Below are 12,978 nucleotides of genomic sequence, written 5' to 3' on the forward strand. Positions count from 1 at the left end.
TCATGATTAAACCTGCCAGATAAGTCTGAGCTCCAGGATGATTCAAATCTGAGATTTCTAGCAAAGAAAAATCAGGTGTACAGAAAAGAAACCAGGCAGGATTATTCCCACTAGCAGGAGAGGGCAGAGCTTACTTTGAAGTTAAGAACAAGACTCTGGAGGCCTTGGCATGTGGTATAAATGTCTTCTGGTACACAGCTGAGCCTTTGGGCTGTAGCTCAGTATAAGTAGGATGTGATGTCTCCTCCTGCCTCTGCTGTAATTCATGGAGTGAGACATTGCTTACTGGGGATTGCACTGGAGCCCAGGTATACGTGGGATGGATCTTCTAGACATTGAAGTCAGCAGTGCTTTGTCCCTCAGGGCCTGCAATCCCTTCTTTAATACTCAATCAGGTCTGCTGTCCTGCAGGTCTCCTCCCTTATCCCAACATATACTCCTCATCTCTGTCCCATCCCATGAACCCACGTGCTGTGATGGGTCTACACATGCACACTGCCGACCTATTTCTCCACTCTTTTCTGGGGTTATGGTTCTGCAATACTCTTGGCAACACAGGATGACTGTAGCAACTTTCTTTGCTGTATAGCAGGTAACGTGTGCAAGTCCTTGCTTCAGGAAGCTGGAGCTTCACATGCTCAAAGTAGGTTTTCATTGCAGGAAGTTAAAACATTTTTTTAAATTCCTCCTTTCTGAAAAGCCAAGGCTTGGCAGGGCAGGGGGTGCGTGTGTGCAGTTCCACTTACAGTTTGCTAAAGGGTTGTCTTAGGAAAGAATCACTCAACTTTGACTATTCTTGTTTAAACCGAAATGACCTTACAGGTTAGCCCTTTCCTGTCAATCCTTTCCTGCCACACTCACGGATGAGATCTTAAAGCCCTTCTTCCACCAGCAGACTCCTCTCTTTACTTACCCTGCAGTCCTTGACACTCCTCTCATCCGACAGCTTCTTCAAACAGCAACAGGGAGCCCTCCACAACCTGCTTTGTAGAGCTGCTCTGTCCCCTTTCTAAGCCAAAAGCACACAGACTCCAGCCATTTCACTTTACTCCAGTCCACAGAGAAGGGGAAGAAAGGGAACACATCTCCTTGCTCTTTTTTCTGCTGCTGCTCTAACTATAACACAGGTCTGGGCCAGCCAAGGGTGGCAATTCAGATCCAATACAAGGTAGGAGAGGTGGATATTAGAAATAGGAGAATCTTGAGTATTACTATCATTAGTATTATTTAAAACTTTAAGTATCCCTAGAAAATCAGGAGTAAAGATATGCACAGCATTTATCTGAACCTTAATCAAGCAGGTGTATAAGCTGCCCAGCTCTTCCCTGCTGCTCCTCTCTTTTTGAAGCTCTCCAGCAGTTTTCAGCCAAATTTGGAGTCATCTTCTCTACCACCCCTAAGAAAATCACTTGGTGCACTAATAGCAGTCCATAGCCAAGCCTAGTATGGTTCACAAACTGCATCCAACCTCTGCTGCAGGAGGGGAAACAGCTACCCAGAGAAGCCAACGCTCTAAATACACAGCAGCATCTCTTCCAGAGCCTCGACTGCAAAAACGAACTTCTCCCTCCCTTGACTCTTTACTGCCTAATGCTTATGGACAGCAGCTGCTGGGAAGCAGGGTCCTTTCTGTTCTCCTGGAGATGAGGACAGAGAGGAGGAGAGCTCCTCCACAGCAGACAGTGCCACCTGGGCATCATTTCACCCAGGCCTGAGGTTTCTGGTGAGCCTGTAAATTCAGTTATTCAATTAGTAAACAAGAATGACTGCACTCTTCTTTCATCCTGTCTTAAGGAAGGCTGGTGTCACCTGTTGCAGCTCCATTTATAGCTTCCCTATTCCCTCCCTGCTTTTTCTCACAGGCAAAGGGAGGAACAGAAAGCTAAAGTTGGGGGTTGCTGTATGGAGAAAGGTAGTTATTTAGGTTGGGGTGTGGGGTTTTGACGATACTATGTCACTACCTGTAGTATCTCTGAGAATACCTCTAGAGGCTGTCTTCTCTAAACAGACCTTTTTGATAGACTAGACCTTTTTACGGAAAATGAATAGTTTTCACCTAAAATATTGAGGTTTTTGCAAAGCAAAGTTGGATCCAAAAAGTGAGGGGAAAAAATGTTACTTCTACCAGAATATTTCTGGGAGAGAACAATCACCTTCTGGACCTTCTCAATAGTTCTGCACTCTCTGTGTTTTGGTTAAAATTGCTCAGCAGTAGTGCACATTTCCTGAGCCTGGACCCCTTAGCCCAGCTGGATATGTGAGGGTGTAAAGTCCATAAGGATGGACAGGCAGGAGAGCAGAACAAGGCAAGGGATTTTTGGTCCAGGAGCAAGCTGGATTGTTAAAGTGGCAGATTTTCTAACTGACAGCACAGCAGCCAACTATGTTTTAGATTATTGTTCCTTACCTTCCATGAGCACTAATAGGCTATAAATAAACCCACAAAATCTCACTGCCAGGGAAAGCTAATGCCTGTTGCTTTTAGTGGTGTTTAGGACTTTCTTTGTGGCAGATAAAATCACTTGAGTGTTTGTTGTATTTTGCTGCATAGTAGCTTAAATCAGAGCTTTGCTTGAACTGACTCCCGGCACTCCCTTGGTTGGTGGATCAATGATTCTAGAGCGGCTTTGCAAGGGGTGAAAGGAATTAGGTGCCCACACTGAGTTATTTTGGCCATTGGGCTGCTTAGGTTTACCTTAAAAATGCAAACTTTGAAGAAGTACACCCCGTTTTCAACATGAAACCCATTGAACAGTCTTCTGAACTAGTGGAATTGTTTTTTCTTCGGCCTCTTACTTGAAATCTTCTTTTGGCTTTTGGTCTGTGCAGCAGGCAAGAGGTGCTGGTGTTGAGAACACCTGAAAAGCAATTAAAGGCAGCAGCTGCTGAGGGCCTGTTTCTTTATTGCCTTCCACTGAAAAGGTTCATGGAAAACTATTTGCTTTCCCTGAGCTGCTAAAGGAAATGTTAGACAAGCTATGGCTCTGTGCAGAGGTTTGTGCCTGCCCTAACCTCTCCCACCCATTTGATATCTGCAAATCTATTGACAAATTATTTCCTATCTGCTTTTCACAGTTTCACAGTTGCTAGGTTCATGGGATGAGAGAGTCTTTATTTCTTTGCAGGGCAGAACTGTAGTCAACTAGATTAGAAAATGTTGCTTTCTGATAGATTTTTTTTTTTTCTCGTTTTAGCTGTCCTACAGAATGCTATACTGAGGTGCACTGAAAAAAATAAATTCCACACCAGAGATATGATTTTTCTATTAACCTCCTCACCCCAAACTTCTTCAGAGACATTTATTTTTCTCCTATGGATTTCTACAGAATTTTTCCATAAGAGCTGAAGAAATCAGTCATTCTTATAAGAATTTCCTCATGCTCCTATAACTGTTCATTGCTTTTAAAATTACATTCCTTTTAAATATACAATCACATTAGAGATGAGGTCTTGCAAGGCTCAATGGATTACATTGCAGAGCCTTTTCTTACCAGGCTTTGGTTAAACTCCAGCCCTGTGCACTACTGGTATAAGCTCCTAGAAAAGGCTTCCAGGAGCTGGTATTACACGTGGTTCTCTACGGAAAGTTGGCATTTAACAAGAACTGGAATGGTAAATGAAATGGTGCATTGGGGACTGCGTATTCACTGGCCCACATGGAGTGAGTCTGCAGCACTTCTTGGCCAGGTTTGCCAGCAAACAAGTCCACCTGTAAAACACTGTTGCTGGTACGAGCAGGGATGTGGAGACAGGCACTATTAATCAAACCCTCTGAAACATGAAAAAAATCCATTTCATATGCAGCAAGGGCTGAAGGCAGGTCTGTGGAGGAGTTTGTCCCTGTTGCAGAGGGACACTTCCCACATTTTGATTGCATGAATACTTGGAATAACAGTATGCGGAGCGCTGCCATGAGTCGTATTTGCAATTTGCAATCAAACACAGCCTAATGCAACTCTGCTTCTTGGTTTTTTTTTTTCTCCTTTCCTCGTATTTTATCTTTCTCTCATTCTTTTTTGTTGTTTATTGTATCCTTTCAGGCATTAATTTCATCACTGCTAAATATAATTTCCTACTGGCTGAGGTGCAATGGTAGTCAGGCCAGGATTTACACTTCCAGTTTAATAAAACCAGTGAGAATGATTTGTTACATCAATGCAAGAAAAATGCAGGAAGGAAATTTCAAGGATCCCTGAGTTCATGGGCATGATTGCATAGGATGGAAGTAATAGCTTTGATTTCTTTTGATATGAACAGTATTCTCATGATTCTCACACAGTGACAGTTGTTCTACAGTGGTTCTTTATAATGTCCTTTTTTTAACATCAGTGCCTTTTACTCCCATTAGGATGACCTCATACCGTGAACATCCATCTTTCACTGCTCTCTCTGCCGAGTATATTTCACTACCCTTTTTTCTTTGTCAGGGTGTTTTCTTCTAAAATTTGGGGTTGATTCAAAGAAGTCTTTTATAGACACTCAGGTCAATGGGCAATTGTGTACAGTACAAGTTAAAATGATCACATACAAGATATAAATTCAGGATCATCAGGGTTGGGGGCAGGGGAAAGGCACAGTAAGTCTTTAACCCATCTCCTCCTTGTTTGGTTTTGCAAAGGACTCTGGTAGATTCTTGTGACAGACAACTAAAATTTGTTGTGGTAGTCAGGTGTTTGATGTTTATTGTCTAGGGATTGGGATTTTTATCCTGAAATCTGGAGAACTACTTAATTTTAAGATAGCTTATGGCTACATCCAAATCTCATGATTCAAGACAGCTTTCAGAAAAAGGCCAATGTAGCAATGACTCCCTTGAATTCTGGCTATGAACGTGAGCAGCCTGACTTATTTCTGTTCAGAAGGCACCCAACAAATTTATTAATCTTACTGCAACAGTTTAGGTATCGATGCTTGTATCATGTGTTGTTTTGTGTTGTTAACTATTATATTAGAAAATCAGGGATTCAGAACTATCTCTAATTGTTAATGGTTGCCCTGGAGTACCAGGTATTTCTTTCCATTTGGACTAGACCATGACTTTACCAAGGTAGATATATTTGACTTCACACTGCTTTCCCTCTCCCTGGTGCATTATTATTGGTGCTTTGTTGCACTCATTCTTCAGGGGAAAAGGATTCACCAAAGAAAACAGTTTTCACTCCTGTCCACATGTGATTGTGTTGTAATGCTGTTACTTTTCTCTAAATTTTGTCCATACTTTGTCTAGCACATGTGGGGCTTTGGGTACAAGCACAGCAAAAAAAGGATGCTCTGGAGACCTTTCAGTCTCCCTTAGTTATAACAAAGAGCAGAACCGCATGCAGGGCTTGTAAGGAGATCTGTAAAAGGGATAATGATTTGGCAGACAGATGTCTTCTTAGGTTTTCTTATTCCTATGCTTTTCTGAACTTATTCTATTTAAGCATATGCCACACCCAATCCCATGGCAACTCAGTATACACGTATGTGCAGACACACACAGACACTGTTACCAAGGCATCAACAATTCACAGACATTCTGTTGCTATGATGACAGCAAATGTTATATGCTTTTTATATGTGGGTATATATGCACACATACATATTTGTTTGTGTGTACACATCTGTTCTGACTTTCGGCCTGAATTCAACAAGGCAGTAGAATGCATAGTTAAGTTGCAGTAACTTATGACCATGGATTTAAGCTGAACGTGGTGAAAGTTAAGCACATGCTTAAACTTGCCTTTTGATGGGAACCTTATTATCCCAGTAAATCTGGGAGCTCAAGGACAGTCAGAAAGCCAGGAGCAGTCAGATCATCTAGGGCAAAGCAATGCAAATTGTCACTCTCCGTCACAGCTTCCCACGCACCACTGGTGCTGTATGCAAATAAGGCCAAATCCTGCACTCTTAGAGCTGAGTAGTTTTGCTGTACTCTTCTTCAGTGAGTCTCACAAGTCAACGGGGTTTTCCTTGGCAATCTCTGAGTTATACACAACAGACACGGTAAATAGTTTTGAACTTTTTCTCACAATCCAAAAAGCTTGTTGAATTATGTTTTCATCCAAATAGATACAAATATTGCCTTTCATCATCCATAACCCCCAAAGCTTTTTTCAAATAATTAAGCCAGTTTGCTGTTGGCAGCCATCACTTTTGTCTACACAAGGCCAAGACTTCCCAAGTTTATTAGATGAACATAAGACATATAGCTTTCATAACCAAAGGTGCCACTAGTCCTCCATCTCTTTCCCATCTTACCCCCAGGTTGTTGCCCGTGCCAGATTCCTGTACGAGGCTGGTCTCACGTTACAGCAAGAACCTCATTCTCTCTGGAGGATGTCTACTCCCTCTGACCCCCCACAGATATAATGATGACAGTAAAGCACAGAGTGCAGCAATTACCAATGCAAGTGCCAGAAGCCCTGTCCACAGATTTATTTACTCTCTCCACTTTTAATTTTGTCCTTGTTCTGCATCCTATAAAGGTCCCTGTCATGCTGCCAGGCTTTCGGTGCCTGTTATTTATTTTATTTACTGTTGAGAAATGCAAAGATGTGTAAATCCATAAATAGCTAATGCAAGAAATATTGCTTCTGTGACATAAATCTGAGCTTCATGCCTCTTGCATCAAATGAATGGTCCAATGGGCCAGGCAGCTCCATCCAAGTCTCCCAGGACCTGGTGACATTTAAATAAAACTTAGCTTTCAGGGTTAGGAGGGAAGATGGGAGGGGGAACTGAATGAGTTATGAAAATACAAATTAAACTACACTACTATTGATTTATAACAGCCTGGGTCACATTAGACAGCTGACGTGTCTGTTCTGAGACCTTGTCTTGTTACTTTTACATTTATGTAAACTTATTAGTTAAAAAGAGAGCAAGAAAAGAAAAATCAATTGAAACAGAGGACCGAGATTTAATTTAGCTGGGGGGAAATCAGATCAAGGAAGGAAAATGATGGAGATAAAAGTAACCCCTGTCCCAATGCAGAGAGAGAGGAGCTGGCTGTCTGATGTTCATTAGAATTAATTAACAGTGTTCTGCTCCTCTGGGGCCTGGGGGGCTGAGGAGGGTGGGAGTTGCTGCTGATTTAAGAATGAATTAGAAACACAGACCAAAGGAAAAGGGAGCCAGGGATTCTCTTTTCTTTTTAAGAAGACAATGGGTTGGAAGATCTAGATTCAGTTGGTCAGAAGCGAGGTGGTTTAGCCACAGCCCTTCCTCACCACGGCTGTGGTGGAAAAAGGCAGCGACTGATGGGTTATTGTGGTTTACAGGTAAGAGAGCAGAAGTTGTCACCGAATGTAATGGGGAAAACAAAGCCTCGATTAACAGAACTCTTGCAGGCCTGGACGGATCTGCAGCCAAACAAAAGAAGATGGCTTCTAGACCTGAGAAAATGAGGTTTATGTGATCCATGCTATGTATGCAACTGTCTGTCTCTTTGACTATGGGTCTTTAAAAATTGTGATGTCCACTGGCTGATTTGAACCAGATATGTGAATACTCTGAAAGATATTAAGTTCCCAGAAGGAAATAAGCCAGCAAGTAGAAAAGCATCTGTATTTATGTTCAGGCTGATACCAGGGCTGAACCCACATTCCTTATTAGACTCTAGAGAATCAACATAAGACGGAGCTATTATTAGCATCTCAGCAATGGGAAAAGCTGCAATCCAGACTATTAAACCCAGGATAATCCAAACACCAGACACAAAATGGCAGGAAAGAGGTTTCATAAATTCATGTGGTTTTTTTCCCTCTCTTCTATCACCGAGAAGTCCTGCCAGGAAGCCTGTTCATGCCAGCCCTGACAATACTGTGCCTGCACTCACCGTGTGCTGGAGGAGGAAAGGCAGCCAGTCCGAGACTGTGAGCTAACCAACAGACCTGCTTCCAAGAACGCAGTACGCAGCTGACTATGGAAGGACACAAACTTTTTTTGTTTGTTTTGGATTGAAAAGGAAGGCTTATTTTAAGCTTCATCAGGATTTTTTGAGGGATGGAAGAAATCAGCCTTTACCAAATGCAGGGAAAAAGTGACTTTTCAAAACCTGGAGGGGATCAGGGCTTAAACAAACAAACAGTCACTGAAATTAAACCATGCAAATGTACTTGACAGATTCCCTGTTCAGAAAATGGTGCCCAAGAACAAATAGTTCTTTGGCTGTAGAAATGTTACAGGATATTGGCAGCCTAAAGAAATGAAAATAACCCCCTGAATAAAGACTTTCTGCATAGCCCAAGCTGCCATGCTCCTGCCCTGTGGTCAGGACGTGTGAGCGCTATCAAGATGGTGATGACTGAATGATTTACAAAGTCCCTTTTTCAAAGGAAGCCTTGTTAAGTACCTCTGTAAAGCTGATCCCAGCCAGCCATGGCATAAGTCACTGAAGACTCTTCCCACGTGACGTATGTTCATTACATAAAAGCAGAGTGTGGGCCACTGAAATCTTCATTTACTGTCTCCCCCATCAGTTTAGAGAGGGGTCAAATGTGAACAAGATACATGCACTGTTCAATCCAGCATTCAAGAAAAAGCAGAAAGCAGGCGAAGCAAGGGGAGGGGGACAAAGTAGATCGTGTTGGTGCTCTACCTAGATCTGTTCCTCCAAACCTCCCGCACTCTCAAGCCTGCAGAGTAGCCCCTTCTGCACGAGCAAGCTGATTTCAACAGTTTGGGAAGATATGATGTTGTTGGGAAAAAAAGACCTCTTCATTAGGATCATTTGCCCAATGGAATAGCATACACAAGAAATACCTTAGCTGGACTCTGACTTGAGAAGCGGGAAAAGGAGGGGGAAGGAGCGAGAAGCGTCTTGGACTGCACTTTGACAATCTGAAAATTTGCCAGGCATTTCGACTATCAAGCTACCCCAATACACACAAGCAGGATGAAGTATGAAAGTAGAGCAAGATCTGAACTTGATGGGTCAATCTCTCTTCAGCGATTCTATCACACTAAATTCAATCTTTAGTTCAGAGAGGTGACACAGAGCTGAAAATTGAAGCTCAGCTATAGAAATTGAGTCTCAGGAAGGCAAGAAAGCAGCAAGGCACAGAGGGAAAATAAAATAATTTCTTAACTATCTTCCCTTTTGATTTCTCTAGCTAAAGCCAGTGTTTGCCAAGAGATAATCCATGCATAGCTTTCCCTCCCGTGCTTAGGAAAGTAATCCACTGGGGGCCAGATTTTGAAGCCCCAGCACCCAGCAGGTGAGTATGAACTATATTGCCAAGTGATTTCTTTCATGACTAATCCTGTCTGCTGTTCTGGTACGAGGGGGAAGTCTTCCCTCCTTGGGAGAAAGGAAACTCAGTCTGGGCCAGGATTTGCACACACTTGAGGGCAATAGTTAGTGCATGGTCATTTGGTGCCACTGAGATATTCATCTATCAGGAGTAGATGCTCAGTTGTCAGTAGGGTTGAAGAGGGAATGGATAGAAGATAAATAGCTCTCCCACCTCATGTGCTGCACAGAACATCCAGGCAAATTGGAAAGCTCTACAGAGCGCCTTTAACTTCCAGGGCTGCTGCCTACCTGGGAGCTGCTGTGGTTCTCCAGGAGCCAAGGCCATGGGTCTTTGTGGTCCTTGCAGCCAGTTCAGGTCTCAGTGTGAGGAGTTCTGCTTTGTCCTATGAAGACATGGAAGTTCGGTCATAGACTTTTCTGCACTCAAAAATATCAAGACAAGAGAAACTCTGAATTTGTCCTTTTGCTGGAACTTTGGGATCGCCTCACTTCCCAGCCTGGGAGAGTTCTTGCAGGCATCGTAGAGATTATCAGTAGTAGTTACAACAGTATTTATGCATTGTATTTTAAAACATCTTGCTTGAAGCGTTCTGCAAAGAGCCGATATTACAATAATAAGCAACAATTTAGAAATGATCGTCAAAGTGGAAAACCAACATAGATAAAAACTAAAGAGCCAAAGGGCATCATTAGACGGAGGGTGAGGCTTCCCTTTGGAATGCAGCCATGATGCAGAAAATGCCTATTCATAGCTAACTCTCACCTGATCCCTCTTCCCCTCAAGGAAAATGTGCATCAGAATTTAACATTGCAATTTCTCTGTTAGAAATCAAAAAGCAAACACAGCCATGAGCTTCTGGTTGTTTTGAGATCTCATTTGCCCTAGTTCTTTCCTCTTAGATCTTATACATGTTTAACAGGTTGTAAAGAAAAACACAACTATCTTGACTGCACCAGGGGCCAAAAATGGTTTCTGCTCTCGCTTAAGTGAAAGATCAGGATTTTCATGCACTTGGGGTAATAGGTGGGTAATTATTACCAGCCACAGTTTTACTGGGTATGACCACATAGCCCAATAGCAGTGACACAAGGAGAGAAGCAGTATAGCTTTAAAGTATTATAGACACAATTTACCATGCTTCTTATGTTACCATGACTGTACAGATTCTTACAGCAATCAAGGTTTTTCATTAAAACCTATTTTTTTAAGAGAACATTCATTTTCACTGGAGGGAAAAATGTTAAAGACATAACTATGTTTTCCTTCAAAGTCTGGGCATGTTCCTAAAAAAATAATTGGAGCCCTAAAAAGAGAATATTTTAATTTTCTGCTGGAAAATACTGGCCATTGACTGCCAAAATTTCAGCTTAATACAGAATAGGAAAAAGCAATTAAAATGTCTTTGCAAGAAAATCAGCATCTCGCTATTAAAAAATCTTTCTGATGAAAAAGACAAAAATGTTTTTTTTTTCCTCTTTGGTGAAGTCTTTTCTGCTGGGTTATCTTTACCAGGTCACTGGTACAAGCTATGTTGCTTTTCTCCTCTTCCTTGACTGCTCCAGAGCATCCCTTCCCAGTGCTGCTGTTTCCCTAGAAATGCTCACCCCTGCAAGTTTAACTCCTGCACACAGGAGCTGCAGCCCCTCGATGCAGCACAAGCCTGGCAAAGCCCCAGATGCTGCTGATCTGGAGCGGTGCTCTGTCATGCTGTCAGCTGAGCAATCCTCCCACCAGCGCTGAACTCTTTCTAAGGCAGCTTTTACATCAGTTTCTACGTGAAAGGTGTCCTACGCTATGCTATTCGTAGAGTTCAAGGACAAAAGATTAGATAGCCTCATCAAAATTCTCGTGTCAGATATCTCTAAACTTCATCCAGTTAGGCTGAACTGAGCGTACAAACTGCTGTTCAGCTAATGCAAAACTTCCAATAGAGCATCCAGTCTTGTCTTAAAGGACATAGAAGATGGGACATCTGTGACACTAAATTTCTGCTGCTTAATTACTCTTCCTATTTAAGTGTTTGCATATTATGTTCAGATTGAATTTTTTTTGGCATTTTGACATTTGTTCTTTTTAGTATTTTCTCCAGAACCACACGCAAATCTAGTGGTCATCATTATTGTTAAACTTTCTTTTGGTCCTAATATATTTTAAAATTCCTGAGTTCTGCCGGCTGTGGATTTTTTTCCTGCTGTCTTTTCATTCTCACATCGATTCTCCACAATTCTTGATGTGATGGTTGTCCAGACCTCTTATTTTCCACGTGTAACACATTATGTGTATGTATAATACACATATATGTATTATATATGTTTAGTTTCTAGCCACTGGCGCTGAAGCAGGATGGCATTTAAACCAAGATGTCCTTAGCCTCAGCAGTTGAGTGGTGGCTCTAGCCCCATCTATTTGAGACAGCAGGAGCTCCTCCATTTTAGGACCCTCTTTGCATCTACTGAATTATATCTGGTACTTCTGGGGATTATGCTGGTTGTTTAGTAAATGTTGTAGAGAATTTCAAAGTCATTGGCAAAGCCTCTTCTGGAGGTAACCCGGACTGATCCTTTGTGAGCCAGCAAAGGCATTTCTGAATGCAGCAAGGACTGTCTTTCCTCCCCTCATCCAAATGGCCAAGCGCATTTCTGCCTTTAATGGCTTGATGTGGGATACAGGCAGACTGGCAGGCAGAGCCGGACCTGCCACGTGGCACTGGAGAAGGCTGACCAACAAGCCACAGGTTCCCCAATGCCACATTGTCAAAAGCAATGTTCCCATTTAGTCACTCGCACTCAGCGTCTTTCAAGCCTCATTGAACTCCAAGAGGGGTAAAAAAGTCTTTGCGATGAATGTTATCTTCATCTCCAGGACGTAGACGTTTAGAGGATGTCATTGCCATCACTCTGACTGGGGCTAAGGCTGAAATAACTGCTGTCAATCCCATGATGAAAAGAGAACGGAGGAATGCTGTTAACAACAGGCGGCCGTCAACACTTCCAAAACTCTCCTCTGAAATAAGGCCACTGGGTTGTCTCTAAATCTTGCGCTGGGTGTGCGTCTCGCTGTGAGCTGCGGGTCCCTCGGTGTTAGGGGCTGTCCGGAGCTGCAAGCGGTACCGCAGCCGCCAGGACCCCAGCCGAGGGTGACAGCTGTAGAGGCATCATTACTTCTTACCTCCCACTGCTCCATGCAAGCTATTGCTCCTAGCTACAACCAGCTTTTTATTTTAGTTTATATGTGACATAATTTCCCCATAAAGGAGGGCTGATTGTAAATCCAGATGGAAATGGAACAGTTTGCATGAAATGCACTTTAATTAATTAGCTAAATGTTTGCAAAGTACTTTGAAGATGTAAAACACCATACAAGTGTCAAACAGTAATAATAATAAAATAACAATAATTAATTTCCCCAGGAAGCGTGTGTACAGCACGTGCCCAGAATATTTCTATCTGAGAGCATTAAAAAAAAAATAAAATCCCACTTTACCTCTGACATTTTATTGAGGACTGAGTACTGCAATAAAATAAATTAATTCATTTATTCATCCATGGAGACTTGAGTTTGGATCTAGTTTAAAATGAAAATAATGGCCACAGTGCCCATTAGTCAGTGTGACAGAGCAGAAATATAATTTAGAGCAGTTAAGCGAGACAGGGCTGTTTAATGATGAGGCATCTGATAAGGGGACCAAGTATCACTGCCTTTCAGTCTTCTTTTCCCAGAAAACCAGTATAGCCCAGCA

Source organism: Buteo buteo, chromosome 13, assembly GCF_964188355.1.
Source record: "Buteo buteo chromosome 13, bButBut1.hap1.1, whole genome shotgun sequence".
Classification (NCBI taxonomy): Eukaryota; Metazoa; Chordata; class Aves; order Accipitriformes; family Accipitridae; genus Buteo; species Buteo buteo.